The sequence below is a fragment of the Bubalus kerabau genome, chromosome 3 (genome assembly GCF_029407905.1).
Source record: "Bubalus kerabau isolate K-KA32 ecotype Philippines breed swamp buffalo chromosome 3, PCC_UOA_SB_1v2, whole genome shotgun sequence".
Classification (NCBI taxonomy): Eukaryota; Metazoa; Chordata; class Mammalia; order Artiodactyla; family Bovidae; genus Bubalus; species Bubalus kerabau.
The window spans coordinates 37,369,320-37,393,035 of record NC_073626.1 but is presented as its reverse complement, the minus strand read 5'-3'; the positions used below and the strand labels follow the sequence as shown (position 1 = coordinate 37,393,035).

At 49.6% G+C, this 23,716-nt stretch overlaps 2 long non-coding RNA genes across 3 annotated transcripts; both read right to left on the bottom strand.

The window, feature by feature from the left end:
* Positions 1 to 1,114: 1,114 nt before the first annotated feature.
* Positions 1,115 to 6,576, bottom strand: LOC129647622 (uncharacterized). 2 transcript variants are annotated; one of them, XR_008712392.1, is made up of 4 exons: positions 5,328 to 6,576; positions 3,213 to 3,374; positions 2,253 to 2,345; positions 1,115 to 2,105 (listed from the first exon to the last, which is right to left on the bottom strand). It is a non-coding gene; the product is annotated as an uncharacterized LOC129647622 (long non-coding RNA). The 2 variants fall into 2 exon arrangements; XR_008712391.1 differs by having other exon boundaries at positions 5,375 to 6,576.
* Positions 6,577 to 11,066: 4,490 nt separating this feature from the next.
* Positions 11,067 to 22,051, bottom strand: LOC129647621 (uncharacterized). Its single transcript, XR_008712390.1, has 3 exons — positions 21,917 to 22,051; positions 20,244 to 20,379; positions 11,067 to 11,166 (listed from the first exon to the last, which is right to left on the bottom strand). It is a non-coding gene; the product is annotated as an uncharacterized LOC129647621 (long non-coding RNA).
* Between the last annotated feature and the right edge of the window lie 1,665 nt (positions 22,052 to 23,716).

The following is a 23,716-nucleotide window of genomic DNA, read 5'->3' as shown; positions in this document are numbered from 1 at the left end:
TGAGGTCTGGTATGGTCACCTGCAGATGCATCATTTCGTGCAGGGGCACACGTGGAATGAACATCCTCTCCCCACTACACACACACACACACACACACACACACACAGATTAAACAGGACAAGGCACAGTTCACTAACAATAATAATACCTGTGCATTTATTATTGAACGCCTATCATGTACCAGTGGTTCTCTGCTCTTCACACATATGACTCATATAAACCCCAGCCCATTCTTTGAGATGGGTTTTGATATCTACCCTCATTTTACAGATGGAATTCTCTTTCCCCCTCGTGCCCTGCAGCCCAGGCCCTCCCCTCACAGCTGGGCTGCTTGTGTCCCAAGGGTGGACTCTACATCCACGTTGTGGGGAGAGGGTCAGAGTTCGAGCGCAGTGAGAGAGGACGGTTGTGGGGTGAAGAGCGCAGGTGGCCCCATCTCCCCCATTTCTGCACAGGAAAGTGGTTCATCCTGGCGTGGGACCAGGTTCCCTCACCTGCTCCTCCATGCTCCTCTCCCCACCCCCAGTTTGTTGCTTCAGAGACCTGGATGCCCTGCCTTTTATCTCTACCTGGAGTATTCCGAGTTCTAATTAAGTTCATTTCAGCCCTCTGATTTGAGAAGCCTTATCAGGAATACTTAACCTGCGCAAATAATATGAGGAGCCAGCCAGCACGGGCCCCGCATGCTAATGGGACTGCACACAGGAGCGGTGGGAGGGCAGAGGGACCCGAGCAGAGAGGCCACCACGAAGCTCCCGGGAGGAGGGAGCGAGGAAAGGGCCCATCAGAGGACAGGAGAGGAACTGGCCTGGGCCCTCTGTGACCCTCAAAGCCCCGGGCCAGCTGGCAACTGGATGGCTCGGCAATTGGCGTTTAGTGGGCTGGGGTAAGTGAAGAGATGCTGGGTGTCCAGCACTGCCCACTGGCCTGGCCCAGCTTCACAGGCTGTGTTCTGCACCCCCACACCTGGCTTCCTGGAGCACATCTAATGGGCAAGGGAGAGGACCAGCCAAAGATGACCAAGGGAGACGATCTTGACCCCGGGGTGGTGCCTTGTGGGGACATTCAGAGGAAGCAAGGGTTGGGGGAGGAATGTTGCCAGCCTGGGAACGCCCGTCACTCCTTTGCCAGTAACCTGCTCAGGTGAGGCACCCCCTCTGTTGCCTCTGTGTTCACACCAGGGTTGGACAATCTGGGGGCTTTGGCCTGTGTCACATGGAGCTCTTGGTTCTCCAGGGCCTCGGGACCATCCGAGGCTGTGTGATTGGAGCTCCAACTGCTACATCTCTTCAATGAAAGCAGCTGCTCTTTATCTGTGATCTATTTGAATGTTTGTAGGAAATAAAAGATTATGCTTGTGCAAAATAAAGGAGGAGCCTGGTGGGCTGCCGTCTATGGGGTCGCACAGAGTCGGACACGATTGAAGCGACTTAGCAGCAGCAGCAGCAGCAGCTAAAAATTAATGCAACTCATGGGGCTAGGTGATTTCTTTGCTTCTTTCCAAGTCTAACAGTCTCAGCTTCTAAAATCTGAACGGGACCCTGGTTCAGTGGTCTCTTTCTGTTCCCAGAACCATGGGACCCTGAATATACTACATGTCGTTGTTGTTTAGTTGCTAAGTCGTGTCCTACTCTTTTGAGACACTATGGACTATAGCCCACCAGGCTCCTCTGTCCACGGAGTTTCCCAGGCAAGAACACTGGAGTGGGTTGCCATTTCCTTCTCCAGGGGATCTTCCCAACCCAGGGATCGAACTCACATCTCTTGCAGTGCAGGTGGATTCTTTACCACTGAGCCACGTGGAGAGCCCATATTACAAGCTACTTCTCAGCAACATTTCTCTGAAGTCTGTGTAGATGATTCTAAGAGCATCCTGCCTTCCCCTTCACCACACACGTGTCCCGGAGACATTGGCTGAGGTGGTACAGATACTGGAGGGAGAACTAGGGGAGATTCCAAAGAGCCTCTCCTTGGGAATGATCACAGTCTGGGAAATCTGTAACACATGCTGCCAGAGCCACATCCAGGAATAACCTGAACCGGTGAATGATGAGGGCTTGCAGAGCAGAGGCAAACGATGCAGGTGGTAATCAAGGAAGGCTTCCTGGAAGAAAGGGGCAGGGAAGGACCAGAATCCACCAAACTGAATGAGTTAAGAGTGTGACAGGAGCATGTGCAAAGGCCGCCCTGCTCCATCAGCTCCTCAGAGCCTGGACAAGATGAGAGCCAAGGCAAGGCAGGCCTGATATACCTGAAATAGGTTGATTTTTCCCATCCTCAGAGGAGATGCATCCAAACTCCTCTGAGGTCTGAGGCAGGTCCCAATCTGTGTGTTGCTTCTTCTCTGTATGAACATGAAGGGAAAACATGTTCAAACGAGGTTCAGTCTGTCAGACTAGTTTCCCTTACTTAATGAGCCCCTAGAGACAAGCAAGCTTTGATGAAGGTAAGGAGAGAAGGAAAGGGCATGGAGACACGGCCAGGAAAGGTCAAGAAAGAGAGAGGCCAGGCTCAGACAGCGAAGGCTGAGGCTAAAGCTTGGCCCCCACCCCTCCCACCCATCGCTCATTCTCCGCTGCCCACAGCCAAGTGTTCAGCAAGAGAGGACAAGAACGTGACCGCAGAGAGCCATGCTGGGCATCTCCTGTTGCCCCTTTCTGTCTCACCCCTGCCTCCCCTGTCTGCACCCCAAGAGACTGCTCTACAGGGAACTCCTCAAGGGGCCCCCTGCTTCCGGGCGTCCAGTGGGCTTTGGTCAATGAATAACACCAGCGAGAGTTCAGGGTTGGGAGACTGGGGTGCTCATCTCTCAGGGCCCACCAGATGGGGTCACAGCACCTGTCAGGCAGTGGTCCTCCACACAACTCACTCTGCCTCTGGGTCCTGGTGATTCTGACCTCTTGCTGCCCCTTCAGATCTAGGAGTGGGGATAACCCCGGATACTAGCCCGCTCTGGTGTCTCTGCATCCTGTCCTTACCTCTAAATGGACCCTTTGTTAAACTCTCTTGAAAGTACCCAATTTGAATGTGACCTCTTTTTCCTGCCTGGACCCTGGATATGATGTGAGTCTCTGCTTCAACCCGAGGCTCCCCGGTCTCGGGGCGCTTAATCCACTCACTCTCATCCTGGCTCCATTCCCAAGCCCCAGCCCCGCTCCGTCTCTTCGAGGCATTATTTCCAACATTCAGACTCTGCTCTTTGGGTTTGTACCTGGTAGCTCACTTCTTTGTCAGCCTGTCCTTCTCATTACAGACTCAGGCACAATCTGGTCACATTGAAGAATGAGTACAATGCCAGCGCTTAACTCCTGAAAATGCAGCTTTTCTCCTGAATTTCCTGGGTGTAGGCTTTGTTGAGCTGAACCAGGTTGATCTAGAAATTAAATAAGGATTAAGAAGTTGGAAGGTGCCTGCTAATCCAGCAATCAGACAAACCTATGCAAAATCATCTTGCTTCCTTTGCTAAAATATGAATTTGGAAAAAAAAATCAAACAATTGGCTCTTCTGTTAATTAGAAGACCAGCAAAAGGTGGACCAGTCAGGTAAGCATGTCCAGGGGAAGGAAAGAGAAGTGAAGGAAAAGGCCCCCAGAGATCCATGTTAATGGGAGACCCATGCGCCTGGGGGTCTGCAAGAGTGCCTTCTCACCTTCATATCTGCCCTGGACCCCTCATCCTCTCTAGCAGTCTGGATTTCAACCTGTCTCCAAAGCTGATCTCTTTAGTTGGTGTCCCCATGATTAGAGGGGCTTCCCTAGTGGCTCAGATGGTAAAGAATCTGCGTGCAATGCAGGGGACGCGGGTTTGATCCCTGGGTTGGGAAGATCCCCTGGAGAAAGGAATGGCTACCCACTCCAGTATGCTTGCCTGGAGAATTCCATGGACAGAGGAGCTGGCAGGCTAGTCCATGGGGTCACAAAGAGTCAGACACAACTGAATGACTAATGCTTTGCACATTTCATGATGAGAAATTCAGAGTCAACGCCCAATTTTATTTTCTTCTCCCAAATTCACTTCCCAGGAAGACTACACATGAGATACAAGATAGCATGGGAGGATCTACCCTAAAGCCCTGGGATCAATTTGGCTCTGCCACCCGATGCCTGTGTGATCTCAGGTAAGCTGCCCTACCTGTCCCAAACCTCAGCTTTCTCATCTGTGAAATGAGTCTTAGATCATGGGGCTCTTGTGAAGATAAGGAAAATGACCTAACTATCTGGCATGTGGTAGCTTAAAAATTCTAAGTCCCCTTTCTTTACTTCCCATCCTCCTTCAAAGATAAAACCATTCTTGGGGCTTTTCACCATTTAGATTATTGCAACAGTGTCTGCATTAAGCATCCATTTCCCTTGAGCCCTACCGCCTCCCTTCTGCCATTTTCTGGCAGCAAATCCCTCTGTCCTTCAACACTGCCTTTAGAGATTTGCTCTTTCCAGACTCCATCTGCTTTTTGTGGGGTTGTTAACCCCAGGAGTCCCTCCAGTGTGTCTCCAAGTCACAAAAATTAGACCCCCCCCCCATGCATACAAGTCACCCAATCAGAACCTTCCTTGAATTTTCTCTTTTTCCTGGTAGTAAATGTAAAGATAAGACCAAAGCAGCTGTCAATCATGTCCCCTGTGGGTGAGAGCCCTGAGGACAGAATGAGAAGGGGAAAGAGTCTTGGGGGCTTAAGACCAAACTAGTCACCAAGGTTCCCAGAGCCTTCTCAGTTCTGAGTCCCTTTATCATCTGATTACACGTGCATGCACATGTGCACTCAGTCGTGTCCAACTCTTTGCAACCCCACGGACTGTAGCCCTCCAGGATCTTCTGTCCATGGGCTTCTCCAGGCAAGAATACTGGAGTCGGTTGCCATTTCCTTCTCCAGGGGATCTTCCTGACCCAGAGATCAAACCCAAGTCTCTTGAGCCTCCTTCATTGGCAGGTGGGTTCTTTACCAGGGAAGCCCATGAGCCCCCTAGTTAGTTCCAATCAGCCTGTTTGTGCCTGAGATAATCAGGGTTGGTTTCCAGTGCTTGCAGCCAAAGCCTCTTAACTGGCTTCCTAGAGTTCTCTTCTGACCCACTCCTAGCTGTTTCCCACATTTCATGGAGAGAAAACTTCAAAAATCACAAATCCAATCACATTCCTCCCTACTCCCGTGCTCCTGTGGCTTCCTACTGTTTTAGGATCAAGACCAAAATCTTTCTTTCATACAAGCCTGAAGGCGCCACCGCCTTCCCAGACCCTTCCCTCACGAAGGCAGCCCCCAGTCCTAGCTCTCTCTGTGTTCCAACCACTTCCAGGCCTCTGTTCTCACAACTTGGAGAGTGTCTCAACTTACTCTTCACTTAGAAAACTACTCAAACTGCCTCTTAGGGAAAGACTCACTTCCTCTGGGACGCCTTGCCTAATGCACCTCCATCCTTTCCCCGATTTGGTCAAGCCCTGCAGCAGGTTCTTCTCACCATTTGTAATCACTTAATGATTAGTATCATTGCTGCATTAATGTCCATCTGCCTAACCAGGCTGCAGGAGGGCAGGAACCACACCTGTTTCACTTCCTCTGAATCATGTCTGCTTGGAACATGTTCGGCATAGTAGGTGCTCATCAGACCTTGTTGAACGAATGAATGAGTGCCCTGTGTCCAGCCTGTGGCCTAATTTTGGTTCTCTCCATTCATGAAATCTCTCTTTCGGAATGCTTTTCCAGACTCCCTGGAATGACAGTGCATGTGTGCTAAGTCATGTTCGACTCTCGTGCGACCCCATGGACTGTAGCCCTCCAGGCTCCTCTGTCCCTGGAATTTTCCAGGCAAGAATAATGGAGTGGGCTGCCATTTCCTTCTCCAGGGGATCTTCCCAACCCAGGAAGCCACCTGGGAAGCCCTCCCTGAAACGACACTGACTTCTTAATTAATATTTCCCATCCTGCCTCCAACCAATCCATCAGATTCCTTTTGCTTTAACCTCCAAAGGCTTCCTGTGTGCTGCGCTTAGTTGCTCAGTTGTGTCCAGCCCTTTGTAACCCCATAGACTGCAGGCTGCCCGGTTCCTCTGTCCATGGGGATTCTCCAGGCAAGAACACTGGAGTAGGTTGCCATGCCCTCCTCCAGGGGATCTTCCCAACCCAGGGATCGAACCCAGGTCTCCCGCTTCCTAGTGCCCAGTATATACAGAAAGCAGCCACTCACTGGAATTCCCCAATCTACCCCTGCTAGCAGGCAGCCCCAGCAGCCCGCTTGCCATCCTCTGACCCTACAGTTCTTCACACGGTTGCTTATGCTGTTTCCCCTGCCTGCAGGTTTTCCTTCTCTCTCTTGCCATCTGTATCACACACCTTCCACAGATCTCTGTGCACAACCACTGCCTCTGTAGAGCTCCCTTAATTAAACTCTCCCCACAGTAAGTCCTCCTGCCTCTGAGTTCTCCTTGCAGCAATCCATTGATTACATTTAAGCTTAGAACTGTTTTCCAGATATTTCCTAATTGCTACAGTTCCTTCCAGGTCACTGAGCACTTTCAAATACATGATCTGATTTGATCCTAAAAACTTGACAGGGAAGTAGGGGCAAGTATTTTAAAGAAAAACTCACTGTAAGGATCAGAAACCCACCGAGTTAGCTTAAGTAGAGGGCTTTTATCACAAAGACACAGGTGAAGAGCTTGGAACCTCTCTTCAGGTAGCACCAGCTGGTCTCAGGGGCCTGGAAAGGCAACCAGAAATCTTTCTCATCTCTTGATCTCTCTTCAGCCACAACCCCTTCACTCCTGACCTTCAATGTCTGGGGCAAGGCACTGACTTCCTAGGACACTGGGCTCTTCCCACTCGCAAACACTCAGGACTGATGAGGCTTCTCTATGCCTCTTCCTGCCACTCTAATTGCTCCATGCCATGTTTTATGTATTTTAATTAGTGCTTTAAATTTTACACCTAAATCTCAAGGCACGCTAGCAAAAGGCCCCTCTTTAGAAACTGGAATAAATAAATAAAATCTTCCCAGGCAGATGACAGCTGGGAACCTTGACATCATTCATATTAATCTATTGTTCCGCCACTGCCATTCTGTCATCTGAGTCAGCCTTCAGGACTTGTGTCTGGGGTCTCCCTGCCAGTCCTTTCTGCCCTATACTCCTCCTCCCCAAGGGGCACTGCTCCTCCAAAGGTGGACTCTTGATGGCCACCACACCCCACCCCCGAATTCTTTCCTTTAAGACACAACTGGCTTTGTTCAAGTGCCGTCATGGTTGCTCTCCAGTAGAGGTCCTCAACCTGCGGTCAGAGATGATCACGCGGAGAGTTTGTGGAACACAAAGACGCCCAGACTTCTCCCCAGAGGCCAGGTTCCATTGGTCTGGAGTGAGGTCTTAGCGTTGCTGATTCTAGTAATGCCTCAGGCCGGGCTGTCTTGCAGCCGAGTGCAGAACCAGACAGCGCTGTGGGAAGCTGGAGCTAGACAAAACACATGTGGCACACTCACCCGCCTCATTAACTGTGGGCTCCGTGAGGCTGCGATCCCGTCTGTCTTGCTCACCGCTGTGTCCCTGGTGCATCAGTGGGCTGCCCAGCACACGGTGGTGGTGTGTGTGCTCAGTCATGTCCAGCTGTTCATGACACCTAGGACTATAGCCCGCCAGGCTCCTCTGTCTGTGGAATTTTCCAGGCAAGAATACTGGAGTGGGTTGCCATTTCCTACTCCAGGGGATCTTCCCAACCCAGGGATCGAACCCACGTCTCCTGCATTAGCAGGCAGCTTCTTTTCCACTGAGCTATGTGGGAAGCTCCTGGCAGACTGTAGCTGCTCCAGAAATATTTTCTGATGAAGCTGGAGCCACCCCTTCCCACAGGTGCCCTCTACTCTTCACACTCCCAGTTGTAGGTCCTGCCACTTACGCTGGGTGCTTTTAAGCAAGTCAACCCATCCTTTGAAGCCTCACTTTCCACATCTTTAAAATGGAGATGATGTCAGTCATCTACCCATGAAACGGTCCTGTGGATTAAAAGAGAGCATTCACTTCCCCTAGCACCCGGCACCTAACAAGCGGGTGGCAAACCTCAGTGGCCAGTATGGGACACATTCACCACCTCAGAGTAGTCCCTCTGCTCCCCCATCCTGCTCAGGGCTCTTTGGGCTGCAGTCACACCCAGGGAGGCCGAGGTGGAGGTGAGCAGGAATTCTGTGGAGCAAGGCCTGCCCTGGGAGCCCAGAAATGCAGATTTGGGGCTTTGCTTCTGCTGACTTACTCTGTGACCTTGAGTTTGTCTCTGAACATCTCTGGGCCCCTGACCCCCACCAGCTGCCCTCCTCACACACCTCCCTGTGCAGTCTGTGGCTCTCTAGTTTGAAAGGTCCCTTTGGTGATGGGGGCAGCTGCCCTCAAAACCTCCATGCAATGTCTGAGCAGCAGTCGCCACCCCTGGATGCTCTTTGGATGAAAGTGGAGCACACAACTGCAGCTTCGGGGAGAAAAGTCCCTTGATTTGATGGCTCCTGCAGAATTCCTGTTGTAACAGACAGAGAAGCTCGGTACCTCAGACACAACCTGCAGAGCCAGTCAGATTCGTGGGCCTTCTCTCTGTTCTATCTGCTCTGGGAGGGGGCCAGAGGGCATGGAGCTCATTTCTACTCAATCATGGCATGACAGGCTTGCCACCTGTGATGGGGCTCCCCACCTGGATGGGGAAGAGCCTATTGGTTGCAGACTCCTTCTGCAGGTCCTGGGAACTGGCTGGGCCACCTTCTTCTGTCACAGAAGAAATGTGGATTCCTAGGATGGGTTCATGGTGGAGAAGGTGAGAAGGAAACCTTGCCCATCCTGGAGGTGGGGAAAGAAGGAAGCCAGCTTCAAGATTTTTAATAAACTACCTCAAAGCAGGACGTGCTTGCTGCCCACCCCAGCCTGCTGCAATCTTCCTGCTTAGAACTTGCAAGCATCACATGCCGTCTGCAGAATGACACACTCCTGCCTAAGATGTGAGGCTGGCTATTTCCATCTCTAGGTTGGTGCCTTTCTAAAGGCAGCTAATAGACTGGGCAGCATAACAGCTCAGAATCAGAAGGAAGACAATCAAAGCCCATTTTGCTGATATCTAGCTGTACAGCCATGGACAATTTACTTTTAGTTCTTTAGGCCTCTAATTCCCCATCTGTAAAATGGGGATGGGGACAAGAGCACCTCCTCCCTAGGATTACTAACAAGATGAAATTAAAGAATCCATCGTGTGCTTAGTACAGTGCCTTGCCGTAGGATATGCTCAGTAAATGAATGGTAATGATGATGAAGATATTGTGTTCTTGTTTACATTCATCCGTGTCTGACTGTTGAGCAACCCCATGGACTGTAGCCTGCCCGGCTCCTCTGTTCATGGGATTTCCCAGGCAAGAATACTGGAGTGGGTGGCCATTTCCTTCTCCAGGGGATCTTCCTGACCCAGGGATCCAACCCACATCTCCTGCATTGGCAGATGGATTCTTGACCACTGAGCCATCATAGAAGCCAATGGTGATATTAACAAGTCCCAAAGGTCCTTCAGCATCTTGAGGATAGGAGCATGTTTTAGAGCTCTTTAAATCCCCTGAGCACACAGGTGAGGTCAAAGAAAGCCAAAGAAGACTGGAAGGTTTGCAGAGCTAGGGGGAGGGGCCTGATAATCTGACTGCAAGAGTACAGTGCATGCCCACTTCCGTGTACACCTACCCTGCAGGTTCCTTCTCCCAAACACCATAATTAATACCCACTTATTCTGCCCCAGTCCTCAGTCATTGTCACCACTTAAGCATGGAGGACACATGCTGGCCTTTTCCCAAGGAAGGCACGGGAGAGTAGCTAGGGCCAAGGGGCAACGGTGGCTGGCTGCAGGGGAGCGTGCGGTTGCCTTGGCAAAAAAAAAAAAAAAGAGGCATAATTAATCTGCAGAGCTCTCTTCTCATTAAGCCTTCACGTTTATACCTGAATTAACTTTTCACATCCAGTTAAGGTGCGTGGGAGGCTCTGTCCGCCGCCGGCGTGACAAACGCAGCGGTGACTATCAGGGAAAGTGGGGGCTGTGCTGACCTAGAGCAGGAGGAATCCTAGGCTATGGGCGGGTGTGGGGGAGGCTGTTTCCAAGCTCCGCCCTGTCCCCCTGGCTCCACACCAGAAAGGGGCCTCTGGAAGAACAGGAGGGCGCTGTCTCTGGCCCAGGGACAGTGGGAGAACAAGTCCACGTGGCCACACGGGCAAGTGTTGACCTCCCCTCCCACCTCTCCTGTTGGAACAGACAGGGGCCTTCCTTCGTGCTCAGATTTTACCAGCCCAGGCAGAGGCGGGAGAACACCTGTTCCAATGAGGGAGGCTTATTCCGTGTCCCCATCTAGCTCAAGTTGGGACCTAGTATAGCAGAAACACACACAGGCAGATGTTGGTGGAGGCCACCCTGGTCCTGTTTTTCTCCATGGGGACTTAGCTCTCTTTAGCTCCCTGGATCCTGACTCATTAAACCGCCAATGTTCTCTCAGCAGCATTCTGGGATAAACAGTTAACTGCTGGCGCCTCCTTTCTGGGAGCTGGGCTCTTTGAGGGCATTACTTTTCAGATACCAGGAGTAGGAGGCCACCCTGTGTACCCAGTGTTAACAAAAGAGGATGAATTAACATTCCCACAAATGGACTCTCTAGGGTGTCCCTCCTCCTCCCCTCTACACTTTCCTCCCCCACCCAGTTCAAGACACTCAGATCTCCTCAATAAGCAGCCCTCCCCACTGCAGCCTTGAGTGGGTGCTTAAAGATGTTTGATTAAAGGCGAGAAAGGGACATGCAATGTCTTTGTACACGCACTGTCTCAATAAAGTACCTTGTTTTATTGTGCTTCAACTTATTAAGCTTTAGCGGATGTTCTGTTTTGTACAAATTGAATATCTGTGGCAACCCTGCATTGTCAGATGAAGGTTAACATTTTTTAGCAATGAAGTGTTGTTAAATTAAGGTCTGTACATTGTTTTTTTAGACATGATGTTATTGTACACTCAATAGACTACAGTATAGTATAATCATAACTTTGATATACATTGGGAAACCAAAAAATTGGTGTGACTTGTTTTATTGCAATATACGCTTTATTGTGGTGGTTGGGAACTGAACCCAAAGTTTCTCTAGGGGTGTCTGTATTTCCTTCATGATCCTTGTCCTCCAGTGGCTTAAAACCTAGTGGGGGAGACAAGACAGACAACATAGATAGACACGGTTTGCACGTCGGAGGGTGATGAATACTCAGAAGTGGTGAATGGTTAAATGCCAGGATGAGTGTTTGGGACTCATCACACGCTTCAGAGGAGGAAAACTATTGTGGGCTGGTTCTGAGTCACCAGCGGTTTCTCAGAGGAGGCAAGATTTGGATGGAGCCTACGTGAGAGCCTCTGCCAGGCAATGAGCTAGTGCATGACGTCCTTCTCACTTGGTCTCGTTTAATCCTAACAACCACCCCATGATCTGGGTGTTATAATTATCTCCCCCATCTGAGAGATGAGGAAACAGTCCAGGGACTCAGTGAACCACCAAGGTCACAACGCTGGTAAGGAGATTTCAAGCTGGGCCTGTCTGACTCCTAAACCCTCTGGATCCCAATGCTTGATGGCCTCCTCCAACCTGGAAAACATGTAAAATTTCAAAGGAGAATAACTAAGATCCAGGGCATTCCTGGAAAGGCAGAGTACAAGAAGATGGGCAGTACCAGTGGTTCTAACTCTGGGTGGGGAGAATTTCCAGGCCAGTGGTAAGAACTCGATTCTTTTTTAAGAGGTGTGTGCTGCCGTCCACAGCCCTAAGAGTTCTTCATCAGAAGGGAGGAGCTCTGGGCTTGTATATTTCCCAGGAAGTCCTCCAGGAAATCCACCTTTAAGTATAAACAGAAAGGTCTCCTTGTAGATCCTATCCCCCCAAACTTCAGGATATCAGGGCTTTCAGAGACTCTGCCACCCAGCTGATCCAATACTTTCTACTCAGTTCAGATCAATACACATTTATGTGCCAGACACAAAGTGCTAGAAATGATTAAGGGACAATCCTTGCCATTAGGAAGATTATAGTCTAGTGGGAGTGATAAGACACAAAGGAAAAAAAATCAATATGAATGATAAATGCAAAGATGGAATGCATGGTCCCCACACTTAAAACGTCAGCCCGGGAGGAAAGGACACAGGCTTGAAGGCTGAGGAAATGATTAAAAGGGGGAACAGCACTCTGGGTTAGAGGCGATCACATAAGCAAGGTCATGGACACATGGAACAGGACATTTTGTGTTTGAAAGTGTAAGCCAATCAATTTATTAAGAACATGGCCATGGAGACAGGGAGGGAGGCATGAGTTGAGGTTGAAGAGGTAGGCAGGGATGAAGCCATAAAAGGTTTTGTGGGCCTGGCAAAGGAGCTTGGGTTCAATCCTACAGAAGACTGAAGGGCTTCCAGCAGAATCTAACATAGTTCGTACACATTTTAAAAACATAACCTTGGCTAAAAGGGGGGCAGTGGCTTTCACTGGGCAAGACTGAAACCTAAGAGGCTGGAAAGAAAGCTACTATCTATCACCAGAGATATGATGAGGTCTCAGATCATGGCACAGATAGTAGGGTTGGGGAAGAGAGGACTGGCTCAAGAAACACTTAAGACGGGAAAGAGATGGAAAATCCCGGGGAGCGAGAAGGAAGAGCCTGCTGGCTGCTGACTTGGGTGACTGAACAGGTGGTGTTGCCTTCAACTAAGACTTGGAACACAGGGAGAAAAGTGGATACTAGTGAGAGGGGGCGATGAATCACTTCTGATTTAGTTGAGTTGATGTTACTTAAAGTGACATCCAGATGGGTGCTTCCAGTAGGTACCTGGAATCAAACTCAGGCAAAAGACTGGAGGTATGACATCGGGAGATGTAAAGAGATGAGGTTAAAAAAAAGGGGCGGGGGGGGGGGCGGGGTGGATGATCTCAGCCATGGAGATCAAGTCAAGAGAAAAGAGGGAAAATCCATAAACACAATCCCTGGGGAACAGCCATGCTCAGGAGGTAGACGGAAGAGGAGACACCCAGAGGGAAACTAAACAGACACAGCCAGAAAGTTGGAATCCAAGGGGTCAGAGGCTATCGAGGAAGATGTTGCCCCAATGTCAAAGGCAGCCAAGAGGTCAAAGAAGATCAAGAGAGAAAGGGGTCCACTGGCCCTGGCCAAATGGAGGTTACTGTGGCACCCTTTCAGGGTCTTGGCAGGAGCAAGATGGCACTCTTAAGTTTGGAAACTTCAGGAGGATTTAATAAAGGGTTTTTAGGACAGTGGCCATGATGTAGGGAGAGCCTCAAGGAGGATGTAGTGCCCTGGGAGGGATAACAGCAAATAGCATGAGTGGTCACCGCCCTGAGCAGAGGAACCAAGAAGAGGGAGAGGTTAACAAGCCTGGAGACAGGGAGAAGTGAGTGGAAAGAGCTGTCTGACAGGCTTGTAAAGTGGGCAGAAGGACAAAGCAAACCTGCTGAGACCCCACAGGTAGGGAGCGGGGGAGATAATCCCTGACCTCACTTCCCCTTCTCATCTCCAACCGAGGCTCCCTATTGGGAGAACCCAACTGTAGGCGAGTGAGGCAGCAGTTTGATGGAGGTCCTCCAGGTCCACCTCTGGAGGAGGGTGGACAGTGGACATGGATGGACAGAGAGGAGATGCCCAGCTTGGAGCCTCCCCAGAGCTCTTCAGTGGAGCAATGGAAGAGACCTGAGGGCTTCCGGGGGGAACATGTGCAGAATGCTTGTCTTGATGGGCAGCATCCTCTGAGCGCTCTTCCTATGCATGGTCAATTTCTCAGCTGCAAGTCAGAAGCCTCTCTTTCCCAGCCTCCCTTGCAGCTGGGGTACCGTCCTGTGATGCAGGCTCTAGCTCTCAGCCAGAACAGAGAGCCACTGGATGGAGGAGGGAATGAGGGGTGGAAATGAAGGCCACGTGGAATCCATTTTCAGCTGAGGATGTCTTTGGGGGTCAATCTTCGGGGTATAGCACCTGGGGCTAGCAGAGCCTCCAGCATAGACAATGCTGGGCTGTGGGCACTGCTCCCCATGTTCAGGATCCAGGTCTTCTCTGACCTTCCTCAAGCTTCTGGAAGATCCACAGGACTCCTTCATTTATTTCTTTTCAGCTTAAACTAGAGTGTGTTTTGTTGCCTGTTACTAGAACACTGGCTGATGAGGAGGGAGTGGGAAGTGAGGACATGGGGCACAGGAAGGCAGATTAAGCTTTTAGGGAAAAGAGGGAAAGGAAAGAAAGAGGATAGAGTGTTGGGTCAAGGAAGAATAGTTTTAGGAAAGGAGAGTGCGGGGCAGATTTGTGAGCTGAGAGACTCAGAGAAATGGAGAGTTATTATCATCCCTACTTTAGAGCTAAGGAAACTGGGGTCCAGGGAGGTTAACTACCTTCTCAAGGTCACAGGCAGTAAGTAGGGGCACAGGAATTCCAGACCTGCTGGCTTGAAAACTTCCTACTATAAGCATCTTCTGTAACAGCCACCCAGGCAACCCCTCCCAAGGTAGATTTGCTTAGAAGTTTACAAGTCATATTTGAAGCCCAATTTGAAAGGGCAGAAAGGCCCCTAGGGACAGAGTGCAGAGTGAGCTGGTTGGCTAGTCAGACTGGAAGAGACACCAGTTCATAGTAAGTGAGTCAAGCTGGCTTCAGAGAGGAGACCCTGTTGAGTATGGTGCCTAATTCATCCCCCAAGATGCCTCATCTTGGAGTCAAATCTTTGTTTCTAAATAGCTGTTGGGCTGTATGAGTTGCCACTTTGAAAGGGGCTCCCAGAGAGAAGCAGGAAGGAAAAGGTTCTGGAGCAAACTCTCACCAATCCCTTGGGAAGTGAGCATTCCTGAACACGGAGGAAACTCCTGTAAGGCCTGGATGGCCTCATCCAAGCCAGCTCTTGCATATGTGGCATGTCAACGTGTGTTCAAGGAGATGAAAGGCAGGAAGGTTAGGATGCATAAGTGCATAGAGAGATTCTGAATTTTCACTTAGAGAATCTAGAAGTCGGGACAGTTTACAGAGCAAAGGTGTTGGGGTTGCATTTGTGCCCTTATGCATGGAGGGTTTTTGGAGATGTTGGCAGGGTTCATTCACCCTGGAGGTTTGGGCCTCTGGGCAGGGCCTGCCCATGTATGCATGTGATTTGGTCCACATATGTGAAGCCTCTGTCTTACAAGTTTGGCATCTACTCCCCACAAGCCTCAGAGAGACCAGCTTTATATAGAGAGCCTGTTTCTCTATCACAACTAAGGAGCTAATTTCTCAGCTGTTTTTCAACTGACCATTATCGATTAAGTCTGGAAATCTGGTTATTTTATAGCAACATATAAAGCTTTTTCCTAGGTGAACACACTTGAGTTTAATCTCAGTAATATTTTCATGAACAACCTATAATTAAAGCATCTAATAAAGATCAGTAATTCATTTAGCTGGATTTGTGTTTAAAAGAAAAACAGAAAAAAGAAAAAAAAATGCAGTCGTGGAAGTCAAATTCCATTCTTCTGTTAAATGAACATTATGGTTTTCCTGGGTATCTTAATTGAACCTCATTTTTTAACAGGAATATTAAACAAATTAAATTAAGCAAGCAATTTCCCTTTTTAGGATTAAAAAAAGAAGAAGCCATTGAGTGGAAAAGCTCCTCTAAAATACTCATTAGTGGGAGGCGCCGGGGCAATAGTATGGGCACACGCTGTGGGATGGGATCATTGCTTCAATTTATCAGTGCAGAAGCTCCACCCCTGAGCAGTCACTATTTGAGGCCAGGTCTGCCCGGCTCCAGGCTTCCCTGGTGACTCAGAGGTTAAAGCGTCTGCCTCCAATGCGGGAGACCCAGGTTCGATCCCTGGGTCGGGAAGATCCCCTGGGGAAGGAAATAGTAACCCACTCCAGTATTCTTGCCTGGAGAATCCCATGGATGGAGAAGCCTAATGGACATAGGCTACAGTCCACGGGGTCGCAAAGAGTCCGACACGACTGAGCGACTTCACTTTTACTTTCTTTCTGCCAGGCTCCAAGGCAGGGGTATTAGACTGGGTCCCCCAAGAAGCAGACTCCAAGATGGGACTAGATGTGCACATGATTAATAAAGGGCAACACCTGGGAGGGGAAGCATGCAGAGGGTTCTGGGGAAGGCTGGGAGAGCTGCCAGACCCAACCCAGGTGCAGGTCTGATCTGGGAGGGAAACAGAGTGGCCAGGAAAGAAGGTTGTGTGGGAGTATCTCAGGCTAGGAAAGGATCCAGCGAAGCTGCCAGAGTCCTTGAGCCAAAGTGGCCCATCAGAGGGGTCCCCCCTCTCTGGAGTGGGTCTTCCATGCTCAGACACTGACTGGGAACCAGTGGTTTCAGGCAGGAGCTGTGGGTCAAGTATGAGTATCATAGCCTGAGATCTGGAAGGTGCATTTCCACAGTCACCCCTTCAGTGTTCTTCTTCCACCATGCCACGTGGCCTCCTGGGTTCCGATGGGTTTGACACCAGGGACTGGCAAGGACAAGGCAGCTGAGGAATATCAATTCCCAAATCAAGTAATTTTCAGGCAATATTTGGGAGTTGGCTCCGGGATCCAATGACCTTTTGGTGAACAGAGGGGAAGAAAGGACCCAGGCAGGGCTGGGGAGGAAGTAGGGCAGGGTGGACAGTGTAGACAGGAACTGGAATCCCCAGTCACTGGCTGGGGTGGAAGACTTCCCTGAGAACATGCTGGATGCTCCATAGGACTACATAAAACCAGGGGAAAGAAACTAAGCAGGCTCCAGGCTTTGGAACTGGCCCACCTTGAGGTTAAGAGAGGTCCCTCAAGAGGTGAGGGACTCAGGAACCACACCCCTAGCACATTAGGCTCACAGGCTGGTGGGGAGCATTGTCTCAACAGGAGAAGGGCTCGGGGACCCAGTGTTCATGGCTGGACCTCCACACCCCAGGCCTGCAGGGAATCTTGCCTCCCTTCACCCCAGTCTCTGGCTGTGGTTTACAAAGTCTTAGATCCAGGGCAGAGTCAAGGAAAGTAAGTATAATGGAGCGAGAGGCTCCTTCGTGGTGAAGGAAGCTTCTGTCTCTGCCTTAGGGGGGTCTCCAGCCTAAAGGAGAAAATATAATTCCAGCCCTTGAAGAGTCCCTGATCTGACAGGAAAATGCAGCCCCTGTTTATTCACTCCACAAACATTAATCGAGCACCTACTGTATACTTGATATATATCAGTGGTCAAGCAAGAATGATCCCTGCTTTCTTGGAGGGAGATAGACAATAATTAATACATTATATTAAATACATTTTCTAGTGGGTTAGAGGCTGAAAACTACCATGGAAAAAGAGTAAAATTCAACAGTCTAAGGGAAATGGGGTGGAACAGATAGGGGACCTCAATTTTAAATGAAGTAGATAGGGTCAGCCCCATGGAGTACAGTGGTGTGGGACAAGCCATGTGGAAACCTGGGGAAAGAGCTCTCAAGCAAGGGGAACAGACTGTGCAAAGCCCTGGGGATGGGAGTGGGCTTGATATGTTTGAGGATGGCAAGGAGACTGCTGATTTCAGGGCAGAGCAAGTGGAAGGGACGGGCGCTGGGAGGGGAGGGCTAGGAGGTGATGGGCACCTTCTCACGCAGGTCCCCAAAGGCCACTGTGATGACTCTGGCTTTCCCACTGAGGGAAATGGGGGGCCATGGCAGGATTTTGAGCAGAAAAGAGATTTAAATTTTAATAGGATCCCTCCCCCTATTGTGTCTGAATAGACTGTGGGGGTGAGGAGTAAGTGGAAAGGCCTGAGAGGTGATAAAGCAAAGAGCGATGAAGCGCCCCTGACCAGCGATGGCAGAGTGGCTGGTAAGAAGGGACCCACTGAGTATGGGAGCAGCTTGAAGGATTTGCCAACAGGTTGGATGTGGCCTGGGAGAGGAAGGCAGCATCTCTGCGAATTGAGGAGTACGGCTACTCAACCCTCTGCCCCCGAGGCCCCCTCTCTGCACAATCACACACAACAACCACACACAGGGCTCCTGAAGCCACGAGCGCAGAGCCAGAGGGTCAGAGGGAGGAGCCGGTCAGCCCTGGCCCACCCGCACCCCAACCTGGGAAAGGCGTCTTGGCGAGAGTCCACCCCGAGCCCTACAGCCACAGACACACCTCTTAGATCAACACCACCGTCGCATGAACAGCCCCCGGGAAAGCGCAGTAACTCAATTCAACTGCACCACTCCATAATCTCATGTCAACCTCACAGCTGATGATTACTGTTTTATCACAGGCTCGTAAAGTCCCCACATTGCCATGAATCACGGACACTCTGCCAGCGAGAGCCAGAAAATGCGGCCAACTCCAGAGAGTGCCGGCTTGACAAGCAGCTGCTGCAGTTCGCCTGAGGTCACCTTTCACCACCACAAGGGTCTTCCACCTGCTCGCTCTGGAAATCAGGGAACGAGTCCGAATGACTCCACTCCCAGGGGTGGAGTCTCCAGTTCCCTTCTGCTGGAAAAATATTAAATGCCTAGTGTTCTCTGGTGTAACAGACTAAATGGCTGGCAGCATGGTATAGAGGGAAGTACCTGGGGTTTTGAGTGCAAAGACTTTTAACTCCTGTGTCTGCTCTTTACTCATTGTATGACCTTGGGCAAGCCATTGAAGTCATCCTAACCTCAGCATTGTCATCTGTAAAAAGGTATTGTGAAGCTTAAATGAGATAATGTCTGCATCACACTTTGAAAACAGTAAATCGCTGGACATTTAAATTGCAGTAGCTATTAGGTCACAATCCAGACTACCAAGCCCCAAACCAGGCAGACACCTGGAACCAGGGAGAAGGCCAGAACTGAGGCAGGGCAGTGGGTTACAGCCAGGCAAGGACAGCTGGCATCACCAAGTAGAGGAAGAAAGAGAGAGAAAGAGAGATTTGTTTTAAGGAATTGGCTCACATGATTATGGAGGTTGGCATTTTCAACATTTGCAGGGTAGGCCCTCAGGATGGAGATCAAGTTTCAGTCTGAAGGCCTTCCACTGGCTGAATTCCTTCCTGCTCTGGTGTTCAGGGAAGAGCAGTCTTTGCCTTCAACTGACTGGATGAGGCTCACCCACACTGCAGAGGACAATTTGCCTTACTCAAAGTCTACTAATTTACTTGTTAATCTCATCCAAAAAAATACTCTCACAGAAACAGGCAGAACATCTGACTAAGTATCAGGTGTTTGGTCCAGCCAAGCTAACACATAATGGTCCAGCCAAGCTAACACATAATCTTAACCATCATAGACCTTACATAAAACTCTAGTATATAAAGTAGAAAAAGAGAACCCATCAGAGGTGAAGAGGGAGAGGAGGACCACAGCCCACTAACTCTGTAGCCCCTTGTCTTCTGCAATGACTACAGAGACTCCAAAGAACGCAGTTTGAAAAACCACTCGTCTAGTTTCCATTAGGGGTGGCTTCCACTCAAGACGTAAGGTAACCAAACTGCACACAGTTAACGTTTGTGCTAGTTTCCCCCTGTCATAGCTCTGGCTCAACTGCAAACTCCTTGAGTATCCAACCCACTCAACTGCCAACTCCTTGAGTATTCAACCCACTCGCCTCTGCAGGCCCACCTCATAGCACTGGGCAGGTACACAGGAGGTAGACATTCCGTGTATATGCTGAATGAATGAGTGAATGGATGATTGCAGAGACAAAGACCATTCAGAACCTGGAAATCCAAACCGAGAAAGAAGTTTCTCGGATTTCTTGGATTCTGCCCCAAGAGAGCAGAATCAGTGGCAGTGCCTTGGAACTAAAGCCTCCCTCCTCCCTGCCACAGGCGGGACCAGTGACTGAACTCTAGAGGAGGCCCCAGGTGCTACCATTTGCACCCCGACAACAAATGCAGACAAAACTCCTCCTTGGCTTTCAAATTCACTCCACAATGGTTCCTGCAGCACATTCACTGTAGGCTGCTAGTAAAATGAGTCTGCATCCTGGGAACACGTTCAGAGTGATGAGAGAAGGCAAATCGCCCAGAGAAGCTACTGCAGAAGGAGAAAAGAGACATTACCCCAGGGTGGCAGAGTCTAACAAGTGGGAGAACCAGGACTTATCTGTTGAATAAAAACCAAATGCAGGATATTGGTCAGTCTTACAGGCATGCTCTCTGCCAGCCACTGGTCTGAGGGTCTTGGGCACAAGGCAGGACATGCGGCCTGAAGGAAAAAGTTGTTTGTACACTGAGTGAGGCCTAGGAGCCACCTCTGGGTGGAGAGGGGCCTCCTGATACCTGGTAATTAATCAGGGACAGAGGTTCCATCAGCCTTGTCTCCTCTGTAGTCTCCGGAGGCTGAGAAATTTCCTGCCAGCTGTCAGCACAGCTGCTCCGGGGCCCCAGGGTGCCGCAGGTAAAGGGAGAAGGGCGACTGCCAGGGCAGAGAAGGAACAATGAGCAAAGGAAAAAATAATGACAAAGGAACATTTTGGCAACTCTCTTCTCTCTCTGCCTGATGTTAGGAGACTTTCTTTTAAGGAGTCTAAGATCAGTGAGGGAGGGGCACCTTCCTACAGGGTTGCGGTTCTATTTCTGAGCAAGACAAGCAAACCTACCCCCGTCCTACCTCTGGACAGTGACGCTCAGTCCTGGTGGCCCGTTACAATCACCTGGGGCCCTTTAAAAAGCCCTGATGCCTGGGCCCTGACCCGGGTACCGTCTTACTCAGTTGATTGGGAGAGGAGCCCAAGCATTGGCATTTTTTAAAGTCAGCCATACAATTTTAATGTGCAGCCAGGTTAGAGAGCCTCTGATTTAGAGCTCTAGGCCCCCACCACTAAAACCTGCCCCTCCATACCCTCTCCCTGACCTCCAGATGCACAAAGGCACCCTTGGCCACATCCCTACCAGCCAGGACTTTTTACGATGACCTGCATTTATTCATGCTTCTTCGGAGTTCCAGACCTCCCACTTCCCCATCTTTGTTTTGCAAATTTTTCTCCATCCTTCAGACCCTCGCCTCATGCCATCTCCTCTCTAAAGCCTTCCCTGATTTCTGCAGGCTAAACTAACTGGTATGCCTCTGAACCCCACTCCCACCTCTGTGCTGCTGCCTCTCTGAGTGTGTCTGCCACCTGGTACTGCGTCATCTCTATTCATCTGACTCTCAGTTAAACACTAAGCTTTTTGAGGACAGGAATGATCATGAATTAGCATACATTAACATATGTAGATTGTTGCTATTCAGTCATTCAGTCGACCCCATGGACTACAGCACACCAGGCTTCCCGGGAGATTGCTCAAATTCATGTCACTGAGTCAGTGGTGCCATCTAGCCATCTCATCCTCTGTCACCCCCTTCTCTTCTTGCCCTTAATCTTTCCCAGCATCAGGGTCTATTCCAGTGAGTCAGATCTTTGCATCAGGTGGTCCAAGTATTGGAGCTTCAAGCTTCAGCATTAGTCCTTCCAATGAATATTTAGGGCTGATTTCCTTTAGGATTGACTAGCTTGATCTCCTTGCAGTCCAAGGGACTCTCAAGAGTCTTCTCCTACATCATCATTTGAAAGCATCAGTTCTTTGCTGCTCAGATTTCTTTATGGTCCAACTCTCACATCCATACATGACTACTGGAAAAACCATAACTTTAACTATTCGGACCTTTGTTGGCAAACTAATGTCTCTGCATTTCAATATGCTGTCTAAGTTTGTTGTAGGTTATCTTCAAAGGAGCAAGCATCTTTTGATTTCATGACTGCAGTCACCATCTGCAGTGATTTTGAAGCCCAGGAAAATAAAATCTCTCACTGTTTCTATTGTTTTCCCATCTATTTGCCATGAAGTGATGGGACCAGATGCCATGATCCTAGTTTTTTGACTGTTTAAGCCAACTAAGTTGATGTTCTAATGTAATTTATATAATTTAATATTAAAATGTGTGTATATTTTAATATATTCTATTTACTTACTGCTTTATTTCGTGTCTCCTCCATGATGGATGATCTGAAGCCCAGGAATGTGATGTTATATAAGGCTACTGTCTTTCTTTTATATTCCGTATAGCGCATCTGCCACAAGGAAGTTCAATAAATTTCTGTCGAAAGAGTGAATGACTTTCTGACTAGAGAAAAACAGACAAGATAGCGTGTGACTTGGGAAGTGTGGTGCAGACAACACCGTGTGTGCCCATTTCTCAGCGGCCCCATGTAGTTAGATTGGGTGGGTCCATGGGATGTGGCAGAAATGATGGAAGCCACTTCCAGCCCTGGCCTGTAACACAGCCCGTGTGATTCTACACTTCTCTCTGCCTCTGCTCAGTGACCCTGGGGGCTGCCCCGACATAGCCATGGGACACAGAAGGGCTGTTCCAACTCTCAGTGGTCTTAAAAGAGAAGGAGAAATAAACCTTTTGTGCTTAACCTTCAAGATTTGTGAGTCAGTGTGTTACAGGAACAAAGTCTAGTTTATCTTGACTGATGTAGGATGATTTTGGCTACCAGTAACAGTTCATGACTAAAAGCTGGATAAAAATAGGAGTTTACGCCTTTTGTAATAAAACTTTCAGAGGTACGTGGTTCCTGGGGTTGAGTGGGAGCATGTCCACATTAAGAGGGACTCAGACCATTCCCACCCATCAATCCTGCCACCTTCAGTGCGTCCACCACCCCTCTACTCACACTGGCGAGGTGGCGTCCACGGTTCCTATTATCACATCCTTACATCACAGCACAGTGTCCTAAGCGGTAAACAAGGAAGAGGCAAAAGCACTCTCTCCTCATCTTTCCCTTTTTAGGAGAGAGCAAGGATTTTCCCAGAAGCCCCAGCAGACCCTTCTTGATACCTCATTGGCCAGAACTAGGTCACCTGACCAACTCTGGCTGCAAGAAGAACTGAGAGGAAAAAATGAAGTATTTCCCTATTTTCTCTCAGGAAGTGGGCTGTGCCAGGCGGGAACGGCTGGGTGTCTCTGCCTCCACACCAAGCCTGGGGGCACAGAAACTGCCTGAAGGAGCCAAGCCAAAGGTGGGAGGTTTGCCTGCTTAACATTAACTATGGCACATCCCGTGCAAGAACCTAATTAGTAATTGTAATTTATACCTGAGCTTGTGATTTGGGGAGAGCACCAGGGGACTCATTGCTGCCTCTGAGAGGCAAGATACAAAGGCAGGATCATTTGTTTTATTTCTTCCTTCAAAAGATTCTTATGAGGCATGTCTTTTATGGCTACATACTCATTATATTTCAAATATATTCAAGTATCCTTGATGTATTGCTAAGAGTCTGGATGAATTTTTTTTCTCCCTCCAAAGCACTTGTATACTTGTAGGTAAAAGTGGGCAAGCTCATGGAAGAGTGGGCTTTGCTCTCTCGCGGAAGTCTGGGTTGGGGGAACTCCTCTGACTATAGTAGCGCGGATAAACCATGTGGGCCAGGCCACCGGCACGTGGCTAAGGACATGGCCACACAGACACTGTGATTTAGGGGGCCCCCAGGGCCACGCTGCACCCAGGAAACCCCTCTTCCAGATCCTTACATCCAGCATGGAATCACCCCTTAGGTCAAACCATTACTCCCCCTGAGTTTCCTGCAATGTTTACTTAATGGAAGATGAAAGCCACTGCGCTCCCTGCGGCTGCTAGGAGGAGAGCCAGGACAGATGTTCAGCCAGTTGTTGAAATACTGACGCACTCCCCTACCAGGCAGGGAGCGGCTGCCCTGAGTGCCCTTTCCGCACTGCCGCCCCAGCCTCTCCCCTTAGGACTCCCATC